At 52.2% G+C, this 27,094-nt stretch overlaps 1 protein-coding gene across 1 annotated transcript in view; it reads right to left on the bottom strand.

The window, feature by feature from the left end:
• CHST11 (carbohydrate sulfotransferase 11) overlaps positions 1-27,094 on the bottom strand; it is a 284,153-nt gene that overhangs the window by 242,845 nt on the left and 14,214 nt on the right. The window lies entirely within an intron of this gene.

Here is a 27,094-nt window from a genome sequence, read left to right as displayed (position 1 = left end):
CCCAGGGAGCCAGCGCATAGGACTGGGCAGTTTCGATTTTCTTTCCAACCACAGCCGGCCCCAAGCGCGGTTTGGGGAAGGGGTTCCAGGGGGCTGTCCGAGGTGAAGGTTAGAGAAGCGGCGTGGCCTCCCCGGGGGTCTGCCTGCTGCTGAGCTGTCCCACGTGTATGCACGCTCAGGGCACAGGGAGCCACAGACACCCACCTTCACCCCCCACCGCGCAAAGCCAAAGGGCTTGGTGGATTTTAAAAGCCCTGCGCCCCCAAAAGGTAGAGCTCTCTCCAGATTATCCAGCGTGCCCCAGAGCCTCAGCCTGATGGGTGTGAGAACGCGTTCCTGGGAAGCCACCGCCATCCAAAGGCAACAAACGGCTGGAAAAACCCAGCTAGCCTCAGCGTCGCCGTCGCCTTCCTGTGCTGTGTAAAGTCGCTGAGGGCGTCCAGGTCCGGGCGTTTAGGTTGCTTAGCGATCAATAAAGTGGACGCAGGCATCCTGCATCCCAGGAAAAAATGTTACTGTAAACACTGGCTAACTTCTGTGCCTTGTTATCAAGTCGTCGTGACAGTACTGTTAATTAACAACAAAATAACGTCTCTCCGTGCCGCTCACAAAATAGCCATCTGATAAATGCTTATTGACGCGCAGTGTAACAGGGCTTATCCTCCCCTGAATTTGACAAAGCTCACAGATACAGGCAGCGAGCACCCCTCCACCACCTTGCTTCCCTCCCCCCCACCCGAGTTTTCCTGCAGCAGGTACAGGGTAGGGAAAGCTACGAGGTCAGCAGCCTTGCCTTGGGTTACAGAAGGCAACCCATTCCAGCCCAGTATTAATGCAGCCGTTTGTGATGTACGAATGTGTGCTCGCTGGTGAAGCAGTTGCTGGCTGAAGGCAGCCGAGCTCCACAAACCCCAGGAAAGTCTTAGTCCAGGGGTGCCCCCTCCCCCCGCCACCTCCCAAGACTGGAGATGGGAGCTCACACCTACCACCACCTCCACGAAGCCAGCGATTCCTTGTAGGAAACTTGGCCAGCCGAGCACTGGCAGGGAGCGTTTTCCTAGAATGGCAGGACCCGTGCTTAAATCCTGGTTCCACAGAAAGAGCCATCCCCCAGGCAGAAGACCCCAATTCTATGTACACAAAAGCCTAGACAAGCCCAAGGCAATTTGGGAAGTCACTGGGCCCACCGAGAGGTCTGGAGTCAATTCCTGGGAGGCTCTGGAGGCCTGAGTGGGCCTACATGGTAAGGGAGGATGGTGAGCCAAAGCCAGCTCCGTTCCCACATCTTCACCATCAGGAACTGGCCCACAGATACAGTGAGGGGCGAGGCTCCATCAGGTGAGCTACCACCTCTTCCGAGAAGTCTTCCCTGATTTCTCACCTGAAGTTGCTCTTTGCTGTGTTGTGAGTACCAGGGTCAAATCCTCCTTGGGCCACTCCAAGTGCTGGGCTAAGCTCCTTCTGGAGGACAGCTTTCCTCATCTCTCTCTCTCTCTAGTGACTGGCACATGGGAGGTAGCAATTAGAGATGGAAAGGTGATGCCTGCTTAGACTAGTAGGTGAAGGTAGATCCCCGTGAACGTCCATGGCAATGGTCAGAGGGCGCATGTAGTCTGTAATTCTGCTGCTCTCTGCGCTGTGGGAGTGAGGGACCAGGTTCTAGTTCTTGTCCCCATCCTTACATTGCAACCAGAGCGACCACCTGTAGCGTGGTCAGTTTCATTGTATACCTGGGCCAACAAAACTGCTATACCTTTTACTCATACCACATCGAGAGCCGTCTCCGCTGAGAAGACAGGAGATTTTCTATTGTGAATGCTGCAGAGAGGTGAAGAGAAGATGATCTCAAACTCAGATTTCTTGCCTTTTTGTTTTCCAAGTAAAGTTGTGCTGCAGATGCGAGAAGCCCTGAGCTCAGGGGCTGAACACCACCACGCTTACGTCTGCCTGGACTCCACTGCGTCCGCTGGTGCTCAGCAAAGACACTGCGGGGTTGGAGCCTGCACCGTGGCCGCTACCTGTGGTGCCAGCGTCCCATATGGGCGCCAGTTTGAGAGCCGGCTGCTCCACTTCCGATCCAGCTCTCTGCTGTGGCCTGAGAAGGCAATAGAAGATGGCCCAAGTGCTTGGGCCCCTGCACCCGTGTGGGAGACCCGGAAGCTGCTCCTGGCTCCTGGCTTTGGATCAGCCCTGCTCTGGCCATTGTGGCCAACTGAGGAGTGAACCAGTGAAGGGAAGACCTCTCTCTCTCTCTCTGCCTCTCCTCCTCTCTGTGTGTAGCTCTGACTTTCAAATAAATAAATAAATAAATCTGAGAGAGAGAGGAAGAGGGAGAGAGAAAGACAGACAAACATGAGCTAAGTTTAAAATAAAAAAAGAGAGACTGCCTGGTCGGGGCATTTTTCAGTGGTGAGATGAAGCAGCCCCACGTAGAACAAAGCTGCTTGCAACAGCAGAGGAAAGGAGGGGGCGGCAGGTCTCGCCCACGCGTGCGGGAAGTCATCCAGCCCACAGGGCACGTGCGGCTGCCGTTCATCTTCATCAGCCAGAACCTGTCACCAGGCTGCCCCGCATCCCACCCGGGCCAGGAGAGGCCATCGTGTCACGAGCGTGAGACACAGCTGCTCCCCCCATCACTCTTCAAATCCTACTGCCCTCATTTCTCCACATCCCCTCTTGCCCCAAGGGCTTCTGCAGATGGTGCCAGGCTCCTGGATCGATTTGCTCTCCCAGTGCAGCAACATGCAGATGAAACGGGGTCTGCCTATTTGAGAGCTTGGCGTGGCTCTGAAAACCGTGTGGAAGGAAAAGCCCTAGTGATGCTGATGGCCTTGTAAACTTTATAGGAGGCGAGGAAATAGATGCACCAGCCCAGTTTAGGCTTGTGTGTGCGCTGTCAAGACCCCACGGCGACCCCGCAAACACTTACACTCTCCTACCCACACGGGCTGAGGTCACTTCATTGCTGCAGCCTATGCCTACAATGCACGGTCTTGTTAAGATCGGGCAAAGCTGGCAGCAATGCCCCGTTTCTGCACTGTGCCGGGGAGGGCTGAGGGCCCAGGGTGCAGGTAGACAGAGAGCTCTTTAGCATCCTTTGGTAGGGAAGGGTGGGGGGGTCAACATCATTCCAGCCAGCATCAGCCAGGGGCCCCCGGCTGGCTCCTCCGAAGACTGCCTCTGTCCATTTGCTTCTCTCTGGAACTTCCCGCACAAAGGACACTCGGTAACCAGAGCACAGTCAATATTTGTGGAGTCGAATTAAATACCTTGTGCCTACAGCCCGCGGAGGTGGGAGGGTATGAGTTTTCTACAGGTAGGTAAACCGCACATACACAAGTGGGTTACTCAGGACCCGACTCGGAGAGCAGGCGCTCTTGGCAGGACGAGAAGGGAGAGAGAGAGAAAGGGACAGGCAAAGGGAGGGAGGGAAAGAGGGAGGAGGGGAGGGAGGAGAGGAGGAGAAAAGGAGGGAGAAGAGGAAAAGGAGAGAGGGAGGGAAGACAAGACTATGAGATGGGGCAAAAAAGAAGAGAAGCCAGGAGGGGATGAGGAGGGGGAGGAGGTGAGAAGCAAGCGCCATCCCCCGCTCCCCCTTTTGGTGCTGTGTTTGCTCTGCACGCAGCCAAGACAAGATCTGCCATACCAGCCCCGCCCTGCACTAAGCCCTCTCCTGCTGCCCTCCTCCCCCGGCCAGAAATCAATTCCCCAAGCTGCTCATCCACTCGAAGGTAGTTTTTTTATAAACTTTTTTAACTTGCAAGACCGCGTGATGGAGATGACAGAGACCTTGATCCCCTGGATCACTCCCCGAATGCCCACCACAGCCAGGTTTGGGTCAGGCTAAAAGCCAGGAGCCAGGAACTCCATCCTGGTCTCCCCCACTGTGTGACAGGGACCCAAGTGCTTGAGTTGTCATCCACAGCTTCTCCAGGTGCATCAGCAAGGAGCTAGATTGGACGCAGAACAGCCAGCACTCGCACCATGGCTTCAACATGGGATGCTGGCATCGCAGGGGCAGTTTCCATGGCAGCCCCTGGATACGCAGTATTGAAGCAGGCACTCGGCCCAGCAGTTAAGATGCCCACATCCCACATCTGGAGGGCCTGGGTTTGCATCCCAGCTCCTGCTCCTGACTCCAGCTTCCTGCTAATGCAGATGGAGGCCGTGGGGAGCGCTCAAGTGGCTGGGTGCCTGCCACCCACAGGGTGACCCGGATTGAGTTTCCTGCTCCCTGCTCTGGCCCCAAATTGCAGGCATCTGGGGAGTGAACCAGTGGATGGGGCTCTCTCACTCTCTCCCTCTCCCACCAGTAAACTTTGAAAATAAATAGAATATTTCTTTTCCAGTGGCCTCCGGTCAGCACCTAACTCCATCAGAGACACAGAGCTCTTCAGCCCCCCACAGCCAACCTTGCCCCTGCTCCCCCAGTGTCCCCACAACCACAGCAGGGGGTACCACCCACTGAGCTCTCCCAGGCCCCTCACCACAGACCCCCAGCGGGGACCATTACTACCCTTTTACAGAGAAGGAAGCAGAGGCAGAGGGAGGTGACCGCACATCTCCGGGGTCACACAGCTGGTGCTGGCAGAGGCAGGTGGCAGCAGCCGTGGCTCCGAGGTCCCGGAGCCCCTGCCTCTGGCCGCCGCTCCATTTGGCGGTGGGGGCATTCCATGAGCACACTTGGACATTCGTGGCATGGTAACTTCTGAAATATTCATCTGCATTTGTTCCTCTCATACTTTTCACTTTCCTGCTTCCTATTTCTAGCTGGCCACATGGTACCTGGCCTGAGGGATTTGACAAAGGTTTTCATGGAGAAACGTTTGAAACCATGCAAGCGACAATGGCAGGGAGAGAGAGCTTGGGGGCTGGGAGGAGGGGCATTTGTGGAGGGAGCCAGGGGCATGCTCCCCCCACTCTTTGCCCTGGGAGGCAGAGGCGGCTGGGACCCAGCACAGTGGTTCCAGGGGCACTTGAATGACACAGAGGCTGCAGAAGCGCTGACCTGTGGACAGTGCTGAGCAGATGCTGGGGTGGGGGGTGGCCAATGGGACCAATGCAGGACCAAGAGGCCCCCGAGGCTTCGGGGTCACGGCCAGCCGAAGATGCTGAGGAACTCCGAGCCCTGCACACCTCTGCTGGGTCACTCCTGTGGGTCACTGAGACCGGAGACAGCGCCGGAGCAGCCAGTACGGGTTATGCGAGCCAGCAGAGGCCAGAGTCTCCTCCGATGCTTTCTTTAAGTATACTACACACACACCAGGTCTCTCCCTTCTAAGGGGGCAGTCTGCTGAGTGTTGATGACGGCCTGCCAACACCCGCACCATGTGGGGCATTTCTGTCACCCTGAGAGTCCTGCCTTGTCCCTTCGCGGGTGTTCCCTAGCCCAGGATGCAGTCCCAGGCAGTTACTGATCCTCTTGTTTTCACTCTAGTTTTGCCTTTTCTAGCATTTCCAGGCCATGAGATCACACTGATGCAGCCCACCACGTCCGCTTTCACCGCACAGTGTCGCTCTGATATGCGTTCATCTTGCTGCATTGCTGATGCATAATTCCCTTATATCGCTCAGTGGGACTCCACGGGGCGGATTTACCATAATTTTTCATCTGTCCACTGGATGATGCACTTGTGCCCTGTTTCCAGTTTTTAGCTGCGTGGTACACGATGCTTGTAAGTACGAGCATTGCTAGTCTTTGCATGAAGAAATATTTGAATTTCCCTTGGGTAAATACCTAGGATGACCTACCGCTTGACTCTTCTCCCACGTGCCTGCCCCGTTTTGCATTCCAAGCTGTGAAGCTGAAGAATCCCACATCCTCACCAACACCTAGGGTTGTCCGTCCTTCTAATTTTGTCCATTCCACTGAGTGGTGTCATGTGGTAGTTTTAATTACATTTTCCTGGTGCCTGGTATGATTTTGTGAAAGGGCTGTTCAAGTTATTTGTCCATTTTAAAATTATGTGTTGTAGTATTATTAAATTTACATACATACATATATATTCTAGAGGCAACCCCTCTTTCAGATATATGTTTTTTTCTATTTTCTCTCGGTCTGGAGCATGCCTTGTTTTCTTAACTGTGCCTTTGGAAGAAGATTTCCAAAACTCTGCAAACCCATGGTGGATCCACGGAAACTCATGATTCACTTGATGATTCATCTTTTTCAGTGGTTGTTTAAAGAAATCTTGGCCTAACGCAATTGCACAAAGACTTTCTTTTTCTTTTCTTGCAGACCTGTCATAGCTTTAGCCCTTATGGTTAACTCTTTGGTCCCCTTTGACTGAATGTGGGTGTATGGTGTGAGGTGGGCATGGAAGTTCACTTTTGTCCTCAGACAGATGTCAGATTGTTCCAGCACTATTTTACATGATCATTGCTGTATCCCATGATATGCAATTCAAGTACTCCTCCTTCACAGCAAATAATCCTCACAGGCAATGTGAGGTCTTCACGATATTAACAGACTCCAAGCACATGTGAGAACAAGGCCAGGAAAGCACAATCCAGCTCAGCCTGTCCCCCTAGAAACTCCCTTGGCATATTCTTTTTCTCAACATTTATTTGATTATTTGAAAGGCAGAGTGGCAAAGAGATCTTTCATCCACTGGTTCACTCCCCAGCCAGAGCTGGGCCAGGCCAAAGCCAGGAGCTTCCTCTGGGTCTCCCATGTGGGTGGCAGGGGTCCAAGTCCTTGGGCCACTTTCCGCTGCTTTCCCAAGGCACCTTAGCAGTGAGCTAGATCAGAATGGGATGCCATTGTCACTGGTGGTGGCTTAGCCTGCTTCACCACAGCACCAGCCTCAACAGAATAGTTTTTAAAAATAATTAAAAGTATATAAGTAATATTCTTTTAGCCTAGTAGTGTGGCAAAGAAAACAGCTCTAAAATCAACAGTCTCGGGGCTTGCGTGGTGGCACACTAGGTTAATCCTCTGCCTGCGGTGCCGGCATCCCATATGGGCACCGGGTTCTAGTCCAGGTTGCTCCTCTTCCAGTCCAGCTCTCTGCTGTGGCCCGGGAAAGCAGTGGAGGATGGCCCAAGTGCTTGGGCCCTGCACCCCATGGGAGACCAGGAGGAAGCACCTGGCTCCTGGCTTCAGATCGGTGCAACGCTGGCCATAACAGCCATTTGGGGAGTGAACCAATGGAAGGAAGACCTTTCTCTCTGTCTCTCTCTCTCTGTCTGTAACTCTACCTGTCAAATAAATAAATAAATAAAATCTTTTTTAAAAAAATCAACAGTCTCTCCTCTGTGGTTTTGCTTCCCAGAGTTTTCAGTTACCAGAGATCCAAAAACGATCCATGAGAAATCCCAGAACTAAGCCATTCCTGGGTTTTAAATCGCAAGCTGCTCTGAGTACCGTAATGAGCTCTCATGTGGAGGACGGGACTCGAGGTTTTGTCCAGCGTCTCCACGCTGCACCGCTACCCACCCATTAGACACCCAGTAGCCATGTGAATCTCAGATCAGACTGGTGCACCTGTCACAATATTGCACACAGTGGTTACATTCAAGCTGCACTCAGATATCCCAGACACAAGCCCTAAAGTGCTGCCTGGAAGTGAAAATGCGAAAGCTCTCAGCTTAATAAGGAAAGAAATTGTATGCTGAGGTCGCTGAGAGCTACAGCAAGTTAACAATGTTAATAGTTTGCCCGAGTTATAAATTAAGCACTGTCCTAGATACACACACGGAGGAAAAACCACAGTGTGTACAGGGTGTGCTGCTATCTGCAGCTTCAGGCGTCCGCATGGGGTCTCGGAGCGTGTGACCCACGGACAAGGGAGGCCTTCCATGTTGACTATCCAGTGCTGGAAGAGCAGGGGGGAAAGACCCTTATAGACAGATAGTGGAAGTAAGGATATGAGCAAACTGATAGAACTTTTACAACATTTCTAGCAATAACGTGACCAAAATCAGTACGCTACTGATAAGTAGAACTGGAGCATATGTACATAGCTGTGCTGAAATAACCTAAATATCCAACAGTAAGGACCTGGGTAGTCGTGTCTGTAAAACCTGCCCACGATGGACTACCACATGCCCCCATAAAGGACAACAACCAGGTCAGCTCCCTGGGAAGATGCTACAGCATGATGTTTGCATGTGCTCGTGCTTTTTGCATAAATAAGCAAATATAATTATATAAAAACAATTATACATTTGATACAACAAAGTGTTACTAGTAGGTATCCCTGGGTAGTGAAATCTTTAAATTGATCTACTGTATTGTCTAAATATTTTTTAAACAGCATGCATTACCTTTTAAAAGGGAAAACATATTGCTATTTTTGCTTTCTGAGAGAAAAGCATTCCATGTAATATAAAAAAAGTGTTTCTTAAATTGTTAAAACCCGATTCAAAGCTGCACTTCTTGCATGAAGCTCTCTGTAACGACTTCAAGCTGCAGACCTGTCCTCCCGCTGGTAAGCACTAAACCACTGTCTATGACCCAGCACCTCACTGCTGTCACATACAATTGCAGAGTTTTTTCTTTCCTTTCTAAAGACCTACTCATTCACCTGAAAGGCAGAGTTACAGACAGTGAGGGAGGGAGGGACAGAAAGAGACCTCTTCCATCTCCTGGCTACTCCCCAAATGGCCACAATGGCTAGAGCTGTGCCAATCTAAAGCTAGGAGCCAGGAGCTTCTTCCAGGTATCTCAAGGTGGTGCAGGGGCCCAAGCAGCCTCTACCGCCCTCCCAGGCACACCAGCAGGGAGGTGGACCAGAGCAGCCAGCACCCGAGCCAGCACCCACACAGCAAACGGCGACCCCACCCGCCACCCCTCGGCACCAGCCCCGCAGTCATTTTGTGAGCCACGTCCCATCTCCTTGGCCATGCCGCAGAAGCTCATGAGGGCTGACTGTGGGAACCTACTCTCGCCAAACTTGGCAGGATGCTGGCCACCCAGCCGATGACCCACAGCAACTCGCCAAGGAATTTTGCCAAACATGACGGTGGCCTCCTATTGCATACACACTGTGTGGCACCCTTTGTAAGTCACCTACACCACCACTGAAGCTCACCCCAGCCACACAAGGACAGCGTGGGTGTCCTCTTACAGTGACAGCACTGAGCCACTGAAGACTGAGGGACTCACGTTTACACAGCTGTTGAGCACCAGATGGGGGGTTTGGACCTAGATCCACAGCTCACAGTGTACATTGACCCCATTTGTAGGTTCTCCAGACAGCCCGTGAGCCACATCCTAGACCTTACCAGGATCATGCCTTCCAAGATCAACCCTTAAAGGAGCTTGAAAAATTAATTAATTTAATTTTTTAAAGAGGGGTGGGCATTGTGGCACACTACCTGGTTAGAGACTAAGCTCTGCCCAGCCTCCTAACACACACCTTAGGAAGCAGCAGGTGGTGGCTGTTACCCACCCACATGGAGTTCCCAGCTCCTGACTTCAGCCTGGCCCGGTCCTGGCTGTTGTGCAGACATCTGGGAAGTAGACCTGCAGATGGACAATCTCTGTCTGCCTCTGCCACTCTGCCTTTCAGATAAATGAAAATAAATTAAGCTCAAGTCTGAAAAAGAGTTTGAGGGCAGAGGTCAGAGAAGCGGGGAAGGAGGGAGTTGGTGGGGCAAGCGGTCCGAGCAGATTCTGCCCCCAGTCCTGAGCTGTCAAATCTCGGGCTTTGTAGCCCTGGCGCCCCCTGACGCACGCGCCCTGCCCCCCTTCCCCGGCACACACACGGCTGTTCAGCTGCGAGGATAAGAGGAGTCTGTGTAAATGACTGGAGCACCTTTGTCTTGTTCTGCCGCAGGGTGTAGTGAGAGCCCACCAGGACCTGGCGCTTGTTTATGATGGCCTTTCCACATGAAAGGGCTTTCTACAAACCCGCTGAGCCCAAAGCACTGTGAAGTGGCGGGAGTCAGAGCGCAGCAGCTACTGGAGCATTCCCTGCAGGAGATGTGTTCCCCAGAATACAATTCCTTGTGTTGTGTGGGCAACCTGAAAAATACTTGTAAAATATCTCTTCCTGAAATGCCAAATTTCTGGATACCCAAAGAAAAGGAGCCAAGTTAAACAGCAAATTAGAACTAGGGGAAAGGGCTGGCATTGCGGCACAGGAGGTTGAGCTGCCCGATGCCTGTGTTCCCACACCAGGCTGCTCTGTTTCTGAGCCAGCTCCCTGCTAATGCGCCTGGGAAGGCAGCAGCAGATGCCCCACGAGCCTGGGTCCCTGCCCCTATGTGGGATTTCGGATGAAGCTCCTGGCCACGCCCTGGCTGTTGCGGCCATTTAGGGAGTGAACCAGCAGATGGAAGATCTCTCTTTCTGTGTATCACTCTTACCTTTCAAGTAATAAATCATCTTTTTTAAATTATCTTTTTATTCTTTGAAGAACCAAAGAAAGGAAAAGGTTTCATGTCTTCGCTATATACAAGGATTACTTTGTGGAAAATGGAATTGAAAGATAGTTATTTTGGTACGAAAATTGTTATTTTAAATCTATGCATATTAAGGGTCTTCCAAAAGTTCAAGGAAAATGTGTATGGTGAAAAATCACTCATGGATTTAAAAAAGGTTTCTGCACAAAAATCAATCCATCATCTTCTATTTTCCCATCAACTTTTGGAAGTTCTCTTGTAGAAAAGGCTCAGAGAGATGATTAGGATGACACCCCCACCACCACCGCCCCAGAAACTGATACACATGGAATAAAGGGATTCTTCACACATACGCAAAGGGAATATAACTGGATCATCGCGTACAGGGAAACAGTCAAGCCCAAGAGAAAGCAGTCTGTCAAGTCAGCAGAGGTTTTGTTAAGCGATACACCTGCCAACAGTGGGAGGCATGGAGTGAGATGCAAACAGACGCCCTATGGCACTGGTAGAAGCACCTGGAACCACCCCCTTGGAAGCACACTTAGGATGTCCTTTATCCCCGCAGTGGGGCTGTGGCACCACGATGGGGTTACACTGGGAGAGTAGGCTTTGGAGGCGGGCAGTCCCGAATTTGCCTTTGGTGAGTCACCGTGTGACATCTGTCACCCTGTCTCCTCATCTGTAAACTGGGACAAATGACACATAACTTCAGAATTGCCCTGAGGACACAAAGCTAAGTCCCACCCACCAGGGGCGCCTGCTGCCGATGCTGCCTCAGGAGGGACTGTGGCGAGGCAACACAGACAGCACAGAATTCACGTGGTGGCCCAGGGGCCACCACGGCCGGAGGGGCATTGCAGGACTGGTTGTGTGCTGTGTTCTTGCTTGCTGCTGGCCTCCCTTCTCCGTGCTGACCTTTGAACTATTTCCCAGCTTTCCTCGCGTGTCTCTGATGCGATCAACAACTCTGGAATGCTTGGGAGACAACCAGTACCCAAACCACAGCACGGCCCAAGCACACTCCTACTGTGGCTTTGGGTGAATCCTGGTATAGACGATGCTGACAGTGTTCTGGACTCCCCAGTACCTCTAGCAGCCTGCATTCCAAGTCCCTCCCACTCAAGGTAGGAACCACAACTTGCTCTCCCAGCATCCCTTGCAGCTAGGTTGCTGCATGCAAACTAAACTCTGCCCAGCAGACATCCAGGCTGTGTAGCAAGGGTGGTGGCAGGGGAAGCTGGCTCTCGGAGTGGCTGGGTTCACAGGAACCTTTCCTGGGATGACCCATGTGAGCTATGGAGTCTGTTCTCAGGTGGCGGGTGTGTCCACTTCCTGTGGCTGCTGAAATAAATTATCACAAACTTGGTGGCTTCAAACAACAAAGAGGCACTGTCACAGCCCTGGTGTCCAGAAGCCCGAAATCCAGAGCACTGGCAGGGCCGTGTGTCTTCCAACACTCTGGGAGATGATCTCCCTGGCCACCCACAGCATGTGCAGGCTCCAGGCATTCCTTGGCTTGCAGCCGCAGCACTCCAGGGCCTGTCTTGTGCCTGCGTGGTCTCCTTTTCTCTCGCTTGTAAGGACACGTGGTGTTGGATCTGGGGCCCTGCCAGGCAATTCAGGATGACCTCATGCCAAGATCCTGAAATGTATCCACAAAGCCTCTTTGTCTGTCGCTCCCCCTCTTCATGGAGGAACGACACAAGACCCTGCGCTGTTCTTTTGTCTGCTCGGCCCTCCCCGGGTTTGCTGCTGGTTCTTCCTGGGTTGGCTACCGACCCTTCCACCTCCGTGGAAGGGCGGTTCCCCCTGGCCACTTTCCCCACTTCCGCGGGGGAGCGGCACACCGCCGGCCGGCTCGCTTCGGGGGCTGCACAGGTGTTCCTTCAGATAGATGTTCCCCTTAGATGTTCCTGGTGCATGCCGTCTCTCTCCTCCTTTATAGTTCTCTTCCACCAATCCCAACTCTGCTACCCACACGCCGAGTACGCTGCTCTCCTCCAATCAGGAGTAAGTCCTACAGTTTATTGGTTGAACTGGAGGCAGCTGTGTAGAAGCTGTTTCTCCCTTCTCAGCGCCATATTGTGGGAGAGCAGATGCATAGAGTAAGTCTTAATTCCAGTAACTTAGTCTAGTCCGAGTTGCTCCTAGTTGCTCCCCACATTGTCCACATCCACAGGTCCCCAGGCTTAGCACGTGGACCCATTTTTTGGGTGGCCACCATTCAGCCCGCTACAGACAGCAAGAGCAAGGTTGCCCCTGGAGCAGCCTCTGCAGCTCGTATCCAGGGAGTGGGCACAGTAATCTGCCTCCCGGGAATCCTGTTGGGAATTCTGAGTCATCTCCCATCCTTTACGATATTCCTATCATTGCCTTTAACCCCGAACCCTGACATATACTTGACCTTCCAATGGGAAAAACGCAAGCACTGGGCTAAGTACGCGTTCACATGCCCTCCTGGTCTGACTCTGTGACTCTGGACCTGTCACCTGAACGTGCCTGGTAGAGATGTGACAGATCAATGCCACCGAGGTTAGGAACTCACAGGGTCTACGACCTCCACAGGGGTGGGTGAAGAGACCATTCTTGACCCACAAAATGATGCTTTTCAAAGAGAGCAGTTTGGGGCGGGCACTGTGGCACAGCAGGTTAAGCAACCACCTCCGATCCAGCATCTCACACCAGAGTGCCAGTTTGGGTAACTGCTGCTCTGCTTCTGATCCAGGTTTCTGATAATGTGCCTAGAAAGACAGTGAAAGATGGCTCAAGTACTTGGGCCCAAGCCACCTATGTCAGAGATCCGGATGGAGTTCCTGGCTCCTGGCTTTGGCCTGGCCAAGCCCTTGTTGTCGGAGGTATTTGGGAAGTAAACCAGTAGGTGGAAGATCTCTTGGTATCTTGTCAGTCTGCCTTTCAAATAAAGAAATCAATTTTTTTTTAAATTTTTATTTATTTCAGAGGTAGAGTTACAGACAGTGAGAGGGAGAGACAGAAAGGTCTTCCTTCTGTTGGTTCACTCCCTAAATGGCCACCACGGCCAGCGCTGCGCCAATCTGAAGCCAGGAGCCAGGTGCCTCTTCCAGGTCTCCCATGTGGGTATAGGGGCCCAAGGACTTGGGCCATCTTCTACTGTTCTCCCAGGCCACAGCAGAGAGCTATATCAGAAGAGGAGCAGCTAGGACTAGAACCAGTGCCAATATGGGATGCCGACGCCACAGGCGGAGGATTAACCTACTGCGCCATGGCACCAGCCCAAAGAAATCAATCTTTAAAAAGAAGAGGAGCAGGTGGATGATGGGTGCTGATAAACACAATAACCTGGGAAGGCAACTCCTGTTCTGTGGAGTTGAACTCTTAGTATTCAAGATGTTAAACAATCTCCTTATGGTAATGATCAAGCTAGAGCCGGGGGGAATGAACTTGAGGTTGATGATGAGCCAGGGGTGAGCAGCAAGGATTAATTGCACACAGCAGGGCGTGACTGCCCAGAGCCCCAGCCCTGGCTGTGATCCCGCTCTGACAAGAGCTTGGGGCAACACAAGTGTGGGGCACTGAGAGTCAGCGCTGATCCCCACTTGGCCACCGGCCAACCATGCGCCTCCAGGCAAGCCACTCTGCTCGCCTGGGTCTCGGCGCCACCTGGGCTAAAGCCTGAGAAAGCAAGGAACTGGTCCAGGAGGGTTAGCGGTGATCTTTTAAGTACGAGGAACAGAAGCAGGAACTCTCCCAGGATCATTCTGGGGACAGAAAGGACGGCGAGTTTCTCCCTGGTTTTAATGACGAGGCCGATGCCATTTGGGTGAGAACATACCCTCTCGAGTGGGAGCCCATGACTCCCAATCGTGGTGACCTGCAGCCAAAGCATCAGATCCTCCCATGGAGGTGGCTCCTGACCCAGCAGCTGTATTGGGTTCACAAATACAGCTCTGACCACCGTGAACAACGAGACTTTATTGGCCCCTGTATTTGGGGTCTTCAAGGGGCAACGCTGGCTTTGGGCACAACTGGGGCCCAGTTTCCAGCGGTGTGGCAAGGACCCAGGCCTCTTCCTGGCTCCCCCTTCCCCGACTTCCTTCTTCTCCCGCGGTGGCCCCCTGCTCCAGGCGGCCGTTCCCCTACTCAGCACCCACTGTAGGGAGCCCGTGCCCTTTTCCTGGCAGCTGCATCCTGGTCATCCCAGCTGTGGTCACCTGCTCGCCCCTCACCGCCACTCACCGCGATCCCAAAGCGTGGCCGCTCCCTCGGCCAGAACTGGATAACAACGTCCATCCTGGAGCCAGAAATGAGGTCAAACCCACTGCCATCCCGGGGACTGAGAGTAGGGCTGGTTCAGCCCTGAGTGAGATGGGCTCCGCGCTGGAGTTTTACTGCAGATACGATGCTACGGTGCTGAGACATGGGGAGAAGCCACTTGCTCATTCCAATGCCAGGGATCTTGGACCCCGTTTCCTTCCCAACCCCACTTTGGGACCAAAGCGTAACGGATGGTTATGCCTAAGGGGCATTTAGGACAGGAGGTGGCAGGAGGGTCGAGCCAAACCTCCCCATGTGTAACTAGCATGGGTGGGAAGGAGTGTGAAGACCCCTACGAGTGGTCACACCCAGCCCAGGGTGGTCCCACAGGTGGGCAGATGCATCAGGCTGGCTGGGTGGCTGCCCCACCACGCCCACGGGCTCCAGCTGAACCTAGAACCTATTGTGACCCAGTAGCCACCTGTCCAGGACCGGGAAGGCACATATGGCTGTGAGGCCCCATGCAAAATAGTTCTTGTTGTTGGCTTGAGACTCCTTGCAAGGTGGGCCCTGGACTAGCACATAGGATTTGGACTTAGGGAGGGTTCTCCCCATGGCTAGAAATAACAAGGCAGCTGGCGGTGCCTGAACTCTTTCCGCCTTCCCCCTGGGTGTCAGAATGTTGGTACACACTAGGCTGACCCTGTAAAATCCCTGGACTAACACATAGGCCCACTGCTCATTCCACCCCAGCAGACGGCATATACGTACGTTATCACAACCCACTGCGAGAAGAATGCAGCGCACCCTGTGCGACTCCATGGGGAGAAGGCTCCTGGGACCTCACCCTTGCCATCCTCCCGCCTTCCCCCTCCTCGCCCAGCGTCTTTCCCATCACTGTCACTGATCTTGTCCTGTGCCTGTTCACGGTAATAAACCCCAGCCATGAATACAACTCCATGCTGGGGTCCCACAAGTTCTCTGAGCAAAACTGACACTGGGGGCGGCCTGGGGGACCCAGCCCTGGGCTCTTCCTTCCCCCGCCTCCTGCACCACGCAGCTGACATCTCACGGAGAGCAGGTGTGGGGTGTAACCTGGAACACTGGGAATGAACCTGAGACAGTCCTCACTTCGAGTGGGTATCTAAATTATCCTTCAGACTAAATTCTGATTTCTCCTCTTCTTAGCACAAAAACATTCTCCCAGTACCTCTTGGGCTGACAGGAACAAATCCACGAGCATGGGTCCCTGTTACTGTCAACGGTCCCCTTCTCACCATCCCGTTTGCCCTGCCCACTCTCTCAGTGACACGGCAATCAGTTCACCTGAAAGTCTGCCTCTCGCTCACCAGGCCAGTTCCTGGGACCCCCCTAGCGCCAAGTCCATGCCATCTGAACACTGGCCCTATCTCACATACACACACGTGAACACACAGGCACACACACACAGAGCAGTTCCTCTTGTCTGCGGGGTGGTGTGGGCATATGTTTCAAGACACCCCCCCCAAAACGGCACATAGTAACCAGCCTTCTATGTATCATGTATACCCCAGTTTTCCCTGTACCCACATCCCTATGATAAAGACGACTTTCTAAATTAGGCACAGCAAGGTTAATACCACCAAATCATAAAACGGAACCATCATAACAACACACTGCAACAGAAACCATGTAAACTGCGGATTGTTTCCTTCTGGAATTTTCGACGCAATATTTTCAGGCCAGAGTTGACCTCCAATTTGTGTAACTGTACTGATGTTCACACTATGACAAAACCACCTACAGACACATTGTTAAGTGACACACGACTGTATGTGTGTTTTGTATGTGTGTGTGTGTTTCCCTGCAAATGAGACTTGGCTTCACAAAATACCAGGATTCTTGACCATTGCTTATTAGAATGGCCTAGTTATGCGTGAGTGCATGTGTGTGTCTCAGCAAATAATGTGCCGAGTGTATACCATATTCCTCGGTAGACCTAGGAACTTTTTATTGAGCTTTCCTTTTTTTATTCATTATCCTTAATAAAACTCACAAATCCTCATAAAGAAATCATGGTGTTTATATATAGATTCATAAAACATTCACAGTTCTGCCTTTGACCGTGGAGAATAAGGTCTGTGTGTGTTCATTTGTGTCTAGGTGGCTCAACAGCAAACAACTTCAGCATTAAAAGTTTTTGCCAGTGGAAAAAAACTCCCCGAAACCCAGGTCCGTTCCATGAACCGCTGCTGGGAGACGTGGGCCTGGGAGATTCCGGGAGCCCCGGCCAGCCCTAATACCTGGGATTTTCCTATGTTATTCCCTCGCTGCAGGTGTCTCCTCTCCAGGGTGATAACCTCTCCGTTCTCAGATGGTGTGGGGCCCTCTGTAAGACTCTTATTTTTAGGAAAGGAAATGCAGGAATCAATGCTTGAGAAAAGCCCCAAAATACCAAAATTCAGACAAACTAAACAGTTAAAAGGAAGAAAAATGATAGAAAGGAACTTAGCCTTTTGGAAGTGAGTCCCAGAAGAATTTTTTGAAATAGTGAAGTTTGCGCAGTGCATGTTTGCCACTACATCCAAAAGTCTGTAGAAGACGGAACAAAGGCCCAGTGCTGTGGCACAGCGGGTTCAATGCCGGCACCCCATACCAGAGTGTCGGTTCCAGTCCCAGCTACTCCACTTCCTATCTAGCTCCCCTGCTGGGCCTACAGTGGGAGATCTGGGCCCCTGCCACCCACACGGGAGACACAGATGGAGCTCTGGGCTCCTGGCTTCAGTGTGGATCAGCCTTGGCCGTTGTGGCCATTTGAGGATAGAAGATTCCTTGTTTTCCCTTTTTTTCTGTAATTCTGCTTTTTAGATAAATGAATCTTTTTACAGATGGAAATAAAAGATAAGTTTGCTTTGGTGCAAAATATCCTGATCCATGCATACAATGGGAAAGACACAAAGCGCACACACGGGCTGCCTTCCCAGGAAGCTAACTTTGCTAGCACCTCATTGGCAGAACCTGGTCACATGGCCACATCACCTCCCTGCAGGAGAGGCTGGGAGACAGCATCCGGGTGCTTAGCTGAAAGCTGTATCCCCACAGAAGAGGCAGAGACTGGATCCTGGGATGGAAGGGGGCGCCCGCACTTCCTGCCACGAGCCCCATCATAGCCCATTTTCTGTTGCTGTGACCCCCCAGACATTGGTGATTTACACAGAGAAGAGGTTCATGTTGGCTCACGGCCCTGGAGGCTGGGAAGCCCGAGATCACGCTCTGGCATCTGCTGGGATTCCATTGAGGGCCTTGAGCTGCCTCAACCCATGGGATAAAGTGGACAGGCAAGCAGGTGCGTGTGCAGGAGACAACGTTAGAGCAGCCTCACTTTAGAACAGCCAGCAAGAACCGGGACTCACCCCAAAAAGCCGTGATCCATTCACCCCAACACCCTCTACCAGGCCCCACCTCCAACACCCCCAATCTCCAGGAACAGAGCTTCCAACATGTGCGCTCTGCAGGGAGCCGCCCAAACCTCAAGGCCTGGCTTACGTAGCCCCACGTTCTGACCCCATCTGGGGTGAATCTTTGAAGTTGCCTCATATAAGGAATTTGATTCACCAAAATTCAACTTGTGTCTGGGAGTCCGTGGGAGGGAGGCTTCCTGTCTTTGACCTTGCTCGACACCGCAGCAGCTACTTGGGCCTCCCTGACATCCTTCGGCCTCTACAGCCCATGGCTGACTTCTCACGATTCCAGCCTCAGCTCGCATGGCGGGGCCTCAGGGGGGCTTCCCTGCCCACCCCTTGGGCGCCAATGTCACCCCCCCCCCAGCCCTGAGCCAGCCTCCCTCACACCCCGCACCTCTACTTCTTCATAGCACTTGCCACTCTTGGCTAACGACTCCCCGTCACTTGCGTGCCTGCGTCTCCGCCAGGGCAGAGGCTCGCCCGTCTTGTTCAGAGTGACTTCTCTGCCTGGGCACAGAGGACTCAATATGTATTTGTTAAATACGTGAAGCAATGAACTTGTCCATTCATTTGTGAGTCGGAAAACTTGAAATTGAATTTACCGATTTGTCATCAGTATTTGCCACACTTCCCACGCAGACTAGCCGCTGTCTTTGTACCATTGTTTCTTCGCTGGCGAGATAAGGAAATAATTTAGTTCTCCCTGAGGCCCCTTTGGGAGAGACAGGAGGACACGATTTGGGCTTCGGAGGAAGCTGTGTTAGGTCTGACTTTAGCGCTGGAAGTGGGAGGTGACCCTCCATGGACATGAGGAGAGAGACCAGCCTGGCCTCTGTGGCCAGCGCTGACCCACGTGAAACCCCTGACCTGTCCTGCTCAGGTCGTGGTCACAATGTCCTTCCCAGCTCGGCTACACCTTGGCCATGGCCTTGTCGCCACAGCCACGTTCCTTCCGCCCTCTGCACCCCGGTTTCCTCCTCTGTAAATGCACGACAATGGTGGTGCCCCCTGGCCAGGCGCTGTGATGACTGAATTAGCTGCGAGCTTTCTCGGCCACCTCGTTAGCAAGCGTCCAAGGCAGCCACGGTCACCAGATGTCAGGATCTTCCCAGAAACGTTCTTTTAGCCTCCCAAGTAGCCCTATAAAAGCAGCCATTTGTTCGTCCAATTAAACAGATGAGAAAACAGAGGCTTGGAGAAGGCAGGTCTCTGGGCCAGACAGCTCCAGCGCCCGTTACACCACCCCACCCCCGAATGCAGCTGAACCCCTGGCAAATGGTCCAGAGTCGGTTCAGCAAGACCAGACAGGAGGAGAGATGGAGCTACCCCATTTTCTGCTCGGTGGTAAAACAAGGTTAGCACAGACTAGAAGAGAAACGACGTCTCACCCTGGGTGTTCCCGAAGAGGCTTCCACACTGGACTGCCCATTATCTATTGCTGGGTGATAAACCAAGCTGCGATTCAATGACCAAAAGGACAATCATTGTATTACAGCTCATAAGCCTGTGGGTCGACCAGCTGGCCTGTTCCTCCTGGTCTGTCTTGACGTCTAACATGTGGCTTCTGTGAGACGGCAGCTGGGCTGGGGCACTCAGATGGCCTCACTCACATGCCTGGCGCTGCACAGCGTGTGAGATGGCTGCATGGCTGACCTTGCTCTGTGTCTTCCGTCCACAGAGCTAGCCCAGGCTTCAGTGCCTGAGAGCTGGGTCACATAAGCAAGTGTTCCGAGAGAGAGCAGATCTTTACCCCAGAGGAACAGAACTCCATGATTACATTGCATTACCTTCTAGAAAGCGCACACTGGGGCTCGTGCCCGGTGCCATGTTTAAGATGGCACGTGGGACGCCTGCATCCCCTATCGGAGTGCCCGGTGTGAGTCCCACCTCTGCTTCTGATCCAGCTTCTTGCTAACGTGCACCCCGAGAGGCAGCAGGTGGCAACGCAAGCATGTGGGCCCATGTCACCCACACGGAGACACCTGATGGAGTTCTAGGCTCCTGGCTTTGACCTAGCCCAGCCTCGGCTGAAGTAGGCATTTGGAGAGTGAACCAGAGGATGGAAGATCTTTCTCCGTGTGTCTCTGCCTTTCAAATAAAATGAAAAGAAACTTTTAAAAGTTAAAATAAAAAGCACAAACCAATCTCCAGCGACAGAAAGCTGACCAATGACTGCCTGGTCATGGAGCGGGCAGAGGAGGGAAAGGGAATGTGTCAGGGCAGGAGGAGACTCCTGGGGGTGGGGTTTGTGTTCTCCGTCTCCATCACGATGCACCAATGCATCCACGCTCACCAAGTCACACAGCTCATCACACATCAACTACACCTTGATAAAGCTAGGATGAAAAATAGCATGATGCCAAGAAGAGAACATATATGTTGGCCTTTGTTGGGGGCAACTGAGTGCAGAACACGAGTCGTTAAACTTCTCCAAGTCTTAGAGACGCTACTCCATGGCACACTTCGGGGAGACGCTGACACTCGACCTGGACGGAGGAGCTCCTGGCTTTCCAGGTCCTGCACGGCATCGTGTGACATGTCATCCATCAATCGACTCAATGCCCTAACAGGAAAGCCTTCTCCATTCCTTCTCCTGTAGCTCGTGCTGGCGTTTGACTCACTAACATTTTACTGGTATTATTAGGTTCTCACCCTTCATGTGGTCTTTCCTGGCAACAGTTTTTAGTAGTAGATAACAGAGAGAAAGAGCTGCCTCACCCACTGGGTCGCTCCCCCAGAGGCCCGTAACAAGCAGGCCTGGGCCAGCCTCAAAGCAGGATGCTAAGAATTCAATCCAGGTCTCCACGTGGGTGGCAGGGACCAGTCACTGGAGCCATCATCACCACTGCCTCCCAGGGCCCAGGTCAGCGGGAAGCTGCAGCCATGAGCATAGCGCAGTATTGAGCCCCAGTACTCTGCCTGATGTCGGAGGTGGGTGTCCCAACTGCCAAGCCAGCTGTCTAGACCCGGAGCAGGACGTCTTCACTAGAGTTTGACCGTCCTTGTTTGAGATGCCAGCAGTCACTGAAAAGATCCTCTTGTGGCTGAGTGGCTCTGTGTCTCTACTGAACTTGTGAGGTGCTTGCCAGAGAGACTTACAGCCTGGGACTACGACGGGGGACACGAGCTGGCAGTGGCGCCCTGCCAAGTGGCGTTCAGCCCCAGAACAGCTTCCCTGGGCTGCTTGCTTGGGAGATGGCTCAGGAGAAGACTATCTGAGCTCGGCTGCTGGAAGCGAAGCCCGTAGCCTGGGTGGCCTCAGCAGCATTTGTTTTTCACAGTCCTGGAGGCTGGAAGTCCAAAGTCAGGGTGCAGGTGTCCACGTGGGTCTTGGTGAGAGCCACTTCCTGGTTTGCAGTCGCCCCCTTGCTGTGTCCTCGAGTAGTGCAGGGATGGCTAATCTCTCACAAGGAGCTCAGCCCAGTCATGAGGGCTCCACCCACGTGATCCAATCACCTCCCAACAGCATCACGTAGGGGGCCAGGGCGGCCACATGCCATCTTCACGGGCATTTAGTCCACGGCAATTGTCACCCACCACTGACTTCTGGTTGCAGTCCTCGTGTGAGTCCTCAGCAGCAGCCTGCCAGGACTTGGCCGCAGCCCTCGATCTAGAACCTTCCCCTTTCCCTGTAAGCCTCCTCTTTAAGTGTGGCCACCTGGCCCTGCAGGGAGTTGGTAGCACACATGTGAATGAAAAATAGAAGGCCATGCCACATAACCAAGAAAATGGAACAAATGCAAAACTTCACAACACAATTCCCTTCTAATCCACGCAGTCTACACGTTGCGGTATTGACAAATGACAGCAAAGAGGCGGGTGTGAGCAGCTGAGTCATAGCGGGTAGAAATTCCATCCTCACTCGCAACATTTCTTTCTGGTTTCGTGTTACACCAGCAGAGCGTGGCAGCTCCTGCAAGCCCAAGTTAGCAGCCAGTAAGGGAAGGTGGGGCCGGGCCGTTTGGGCGGAAGGGGCTTGCTCTCATCCACCTGCTGTCCTCCCAGCTGGGGAACTCAGAAGTTGCTAGTTATCAACAGTCTCCCATACTCCATCCCTGCCATCTAGAGTCAGTGGACTCCATAGAAAATGGACTCAACCAATGAATGAATGAATGAACACAGCCGGGCTGCACATGGCCATAGGGGCCGGTGGCCTACATGTCAGCATGGCCAGGTTTCACTCCCCAGTTGTCCCGTCAAACACCAACCCAGTTGCTGCTCTGAAGGCATTGTGTGGATGGGATTCAAGTGTACGGGTGGAAGACAACCAGATCGTGTGGATGGGCCCGATTCCATCAGCTGCCAGGCCATCAGAGCAGACGTGGACAGTAGCCCCAGGTCCTGCACCCTCGTTCCTGCGGTACGGGTCTCAGAGGCGGCTGCGCAGTCCCCATGGCCGCTGAAGCCAGTGTCTCGCAGTCAATCCCTTACTCCGGAAGAGCATAACCCACTGGTTCCGTCCCTCTGCGGAGACCCGCAGGAGGCAGGGGCGGAAAAGCCTTGAGCGAAACCGCAGGCAGAGTTGCTCCGAGTCCTTCATTGCAAAACAAGTGTCACACAGCGCACGGGCCGTCAAGGAAGCTGCGGGCTCCTCCATCAGACTTTCGCAGGTCTGCCTTCTGCCAAAGCCGAGTTTAGAAACTCCGGCTCTGCGTGTAGGGCTGAGCCGCTCCCTGGGACCCCCTCTCCGTTCAGATCCAGTGTTCCTCCTGGCTTGTATTACTCAGCTCCCCAGCTAGGCCATGCTTTGCAGACTGTCTTGAACCCTCAACCTTCCCAGGTCTTGCTTGGCCAAGGGCCCTCCTCCCGCACTGTCCTGGTGCCGCCACCCTCGAAAGCTAACTCCCAGGAAGCCATCCTGCACCCAGACGGAAAATCAGGCTCTCTCCTCCCCAGCTGAATAAAGATGATGTTGATGCTTTCTTTTGCCAACCGGTCTCACAAGACTGACACAGACCTAGCGTGGTAAGGGATTACTTTGAAAACCTAGGGATCACGACAGACGGATGCTTCTGTCTGTAACTATCGTCATTGTTATGATTACCGGACTCAACCCACCAAGCGGTTTCTTCCTGCCCACACCCCTTTGCTAACAGAACTCGCCTTCATGCACAAACCAGGGTAGCGTGGAGAAGACAGATGGCTGAACACTGGACTCCTTTGATTACTGGCAACACTTCAGCACTCAGAATCTTTGGAGAAGTTACTTTATCTTAGCTAGGGTTCTTGGGCTGAGTATTTCAGAAAACCTAGCCACATGGACTTAGGAAAAATAACTTCCCAGGGCTGGCATTGAGGAGCAGTAGGTTAAGCTGCTGCCCGTCACAGCTGCAGCCCTATGGGGGGCCAATTCGAGCCAGCTCCCTGCTAAATGTGCCTGGGAAAGCAGAAGAAGATGGCCCCCTGCCACCCACATGGGACACCTGGATGGAGTGCCAGGCTCCTGGCTTCAGCTGGCCCAGCCCTGGCCATTGTAGCCATTTGGGCAGTGAACCAGCAGATGGAAGCTCTCAATCACTCTCCCTCTCTCCTTGTTTCTCCTTCTCCCTCTATCCTTCTCCCTCTCCCTCCTTCCCTTTGTAACTCTGCCTTTCAAATAAATACTTTAAAAAACAAAAAGAACTTATAGCTGACTCTCAACACCAATGACTACAGGGAAGTACAGGCCATTGCCAATGGCATGGGGGCTGGGAAGGGAGAGAATGTAGAAACTGGGTGGGAAGAGAGAGAACTGTCACCATGTACCTCGAAAACCTGGCAAGATAAGCAGACAAGTTATTAGAATTTTAAGCAACACTGCCAGATACAAGATTAGCCCATTGAAATCAATAGCATTTCTTGATATCAATAACAAATCAACAGAATGTGTGAGATACACATTTTTTTCACATTTTCATGTTGCTAAAATTGGCATGCATCATACATGGATGTGTTTCAAGAGTTGAATAAATACAGGATAAATAGTCATGGGCATTTTAAAGTGTCTTAGAAATAGCAAAGAGCACGCAGTCCCTCTACAGAGAAAGCTACTTTTTTTTCCCCCAAAAAACATTTGTATTCTTCTCTGCTGCTCAAATAGAAAGACAAACAGAAAAAAACAAAAAAAAAACAAAAAAACAAAACAAAAAAAAAAAAAAACATAGGAAGAGAGCTCCCATCCACTGGCTCATTCCCCAAATGCCAGCGATGGCCCAGGGTCAAAGCCAGGAGCTCAATCCAGGTCTCCCATGGCCGCCTGAGCCATCACTGCTGCCTCGGTAGCGGGAACCTAGAATCAGGAGCTGGAGGCAGGACTCCAAGCCAGGCACTCTGATACAGGAGGTAGGCATTTTAACTCTTAGGCTAAACACCTGCCTCAAAGAAAACTTTAAAACCATTATAAAAGGAACAAGATCATCATAGTGATTCCAACGACTGTCAGTGTACTTGCTGGTGGGGCTGGCGTTGTGGTGCAGCAGGTCAAATCAGTGCTTGGGGTGCCTACTTCCTATAGCAGAGCTCAGGTCAAGTCCTGGCCACTCCACTTCTGATCCAGCTCCCTGCTAACGCTGTGGATGACCTTCAAGTGCATTAGTAGGACACGCGATCGGAAGTTGAACAGTTGGGACTTGAACCAGGGCTCCTCTGGGATTGCAGGTGGCAGCTTAAACTGCTGTGCCACAAAGCAAGCCTGTCCTAGGAGCTTTTAGAAGACATCCTATTCCTAATTACAGCAATCCTCAACTGAGGGAATTTTAGTACCACAGCTATACCGATTTTCTATTCATATGCTGTATGAAGATCTACACTTTACACACACAAAGAGTGAAAATAGGGTCTGGCACTATGGCGTAGTGGGCTAAGCCTCCGCCTGGTGCACTGGCATCCCATATGGGTGCCGTTTCTAGACCCAGCTGTTCCACTTCTGATCCAGCTCCCTGCTATTAACCCGGGAAAGCAGCCAAAGATGACTCAAGTGCTTGGGCCCCTGCACCCTGTGGGAGACCCAGAAGAAGCTACTGGCTCCTGGCTTTAGAGCAGCCCAGCTCCAGCCATTGTGGCCATTTGAGGAGTGAACCAGCAGATGGAAGACCTCTTTCTCTGTCTCTTATTCTGTCTATAACTCTACTTCTCAAATAAATTTTTTAAAAAATAATTAAAATATTTTTTTCACTTCCCGAGAACCAATTTTCACCCTCACCACCCTATAGGATAAGAAGGTGTGCACGTGTCTGGGTGAGGGAACATGGACAATGACAATCCAAACGCACACACCAAGAAATATTAATAATATTAATAAAGGAAATTTCTGGATGAGATTTCCTGATGACCAGAAGGGAATCTGCAGGCCATAGTCCCACAGGTCAGAAGCCCCTGGGCCAGCGGTGTTCTCACCAGGCTAACATCAAGAGGTCGTCTGCAAAGTCCCTCCTCCACGGTACTGCTGTGTTTTTGATTAGATGATCAGGTATCAGGAATTTGGGGGCAACAGTTTCAGAATTCTGCTAACCAGAATTACACGAAAACTGCATCTTTCTGATCTACAAAGGATGCTGTGGATAAAGCTAAGGACGGCTGAAAGAAAAGGGGAAAGGTTTTCCAGGAGTAAACCAACAAGGGGTTAATGCTTCCAGCGCACGAGGAACTCTTGCAAACCAACAGGAAGAAAGCAGCCACGGCAGGGAAATGGGAGAAGATCATGAACAGGGGGTTTACAGAAGGGGAAACCCCCACACCGCGCGCAGGTGTAGCAAGCGATGTGCAGGATCATTAGTAACCAGAGGAATGTTGATTTTTAAAACACAAGATTTTACTTTATCCTTCTGTAACTAGTGAAATGGAAAGCTAGCTAATGCTAAGTGCTGCTGGGACAGAGACACAGGAGCCCCTGGGCACTGCTGCTGGGAGTGTTGACTGTGACATCCACTACCCAGAGAAATCGGCCATTACTTACTTCACCTCAGCGTCCCCTGTCAGGACCTAGCAATTCCACTCCCAGTGTTAAAACCCAAAGCAAGGAGCCTGCATCGTCGTGCAGAGGGTTGAGCTGCCATTGGCAACTGCAGTGCCAGCATCCCCTATCGTAGCACTGGTTCAAGCCCCAGCCACTCTGCTTCTGACCCAGCTTCCTGCTGATGCGCCTGGGAAAGCAGTGGAAGATGGCCCAAGTGCCTGGGCACCTGTCATTCATATGGGAGACTTGGATGGAGTTCCTGGCTCCTGGCTTCAGCCTGGCCCAGTCTCAGTTACTATAGCCATTCAGAGAGTGAAACAGCGAATAGAAAATCTCTCTCTTCCCCACCCCACTCTCTGTAACTCTGCCTTTAAAACCAATAAATAAGTCTTTAAAAAAAAAAAAAAAGTTGAAGGACTGCCATTGTGGCCTAACAGGTTAGGCTGCCACCTCTGGTGCTGGCATCCCATGTAGGTGCCAGTTCGAGTCCCGGCTGCTCCACTTTGAATCCAGGTCTCTGCTAATGTGCCTAGGAAAGCACCCAAGTGCCTGGGTTCCTGCACCCATGTGTGAGACCCAGAAGAAGCTCCCAGCTTAGGCCTGGCCCAGCCCCAGCTGTTGTGGCCATTTGGGGAGTGAACCATTGGATAGATCTCTCAGTATCTCCCTCTCTAACTTTAATTCTGCCTTTCAAATAAAATAAATCTTTAAAAAAAAAAAAAAAGTTGAAGTTACAGAGGGAGGGAGAGACAGCCATCTTCCATCTGATGGTTCACTCCCCACAAAAAGACCCAAGGAAAGTCCTACAGAGCTCCATGAGGGGACACACGGAGCAAGACCACTGCAGTGTGTTTTCTGGTGGGGAGGAATGGGTTGTGCAATATGGGGGTGTGCACTATGCGACAGACGCAATGACAAGATGCCACAGAGAAGGCGGCGGCCATAGTACCACACGCAGACCTCAAAGACACGGTGCTCAGGGGAAGAAGTCAAAGTAAGGGCGAGAAGTGACAAAAATCATTTGTTCAGACTGGAACTACATAAAACGACCACATAGACACACAGAGCTTTGCATGAAACCCGTGAGGGTGACTGCCCAGAGGGAGGGGAGGGAGAACAAGCTGCAGGAGCGGCT

The sequence above is a fragment of the Oryctolagus cuniculus genome, chromosome 11, assembly GCF_051225735.1.
Source record: "Oryctolagus cuniculus isolate XC-2025 breed Fujian yellow rabbit chromosome 11, ASM5122573v1, whole genome shotgun sequence".
In the NCBI taxonomy this organism is placed as follows: Eukaryota; Metazoa; Chordata; class Mammalia; order Lagomorpha; family Leporidae; genus Oryctolagus; species Oryctolagus cuniculus.
Note: the sequence above shows the minus strand (reverse complement) of the source record. Positions and strands in the feature narration are given on the sequence as shown.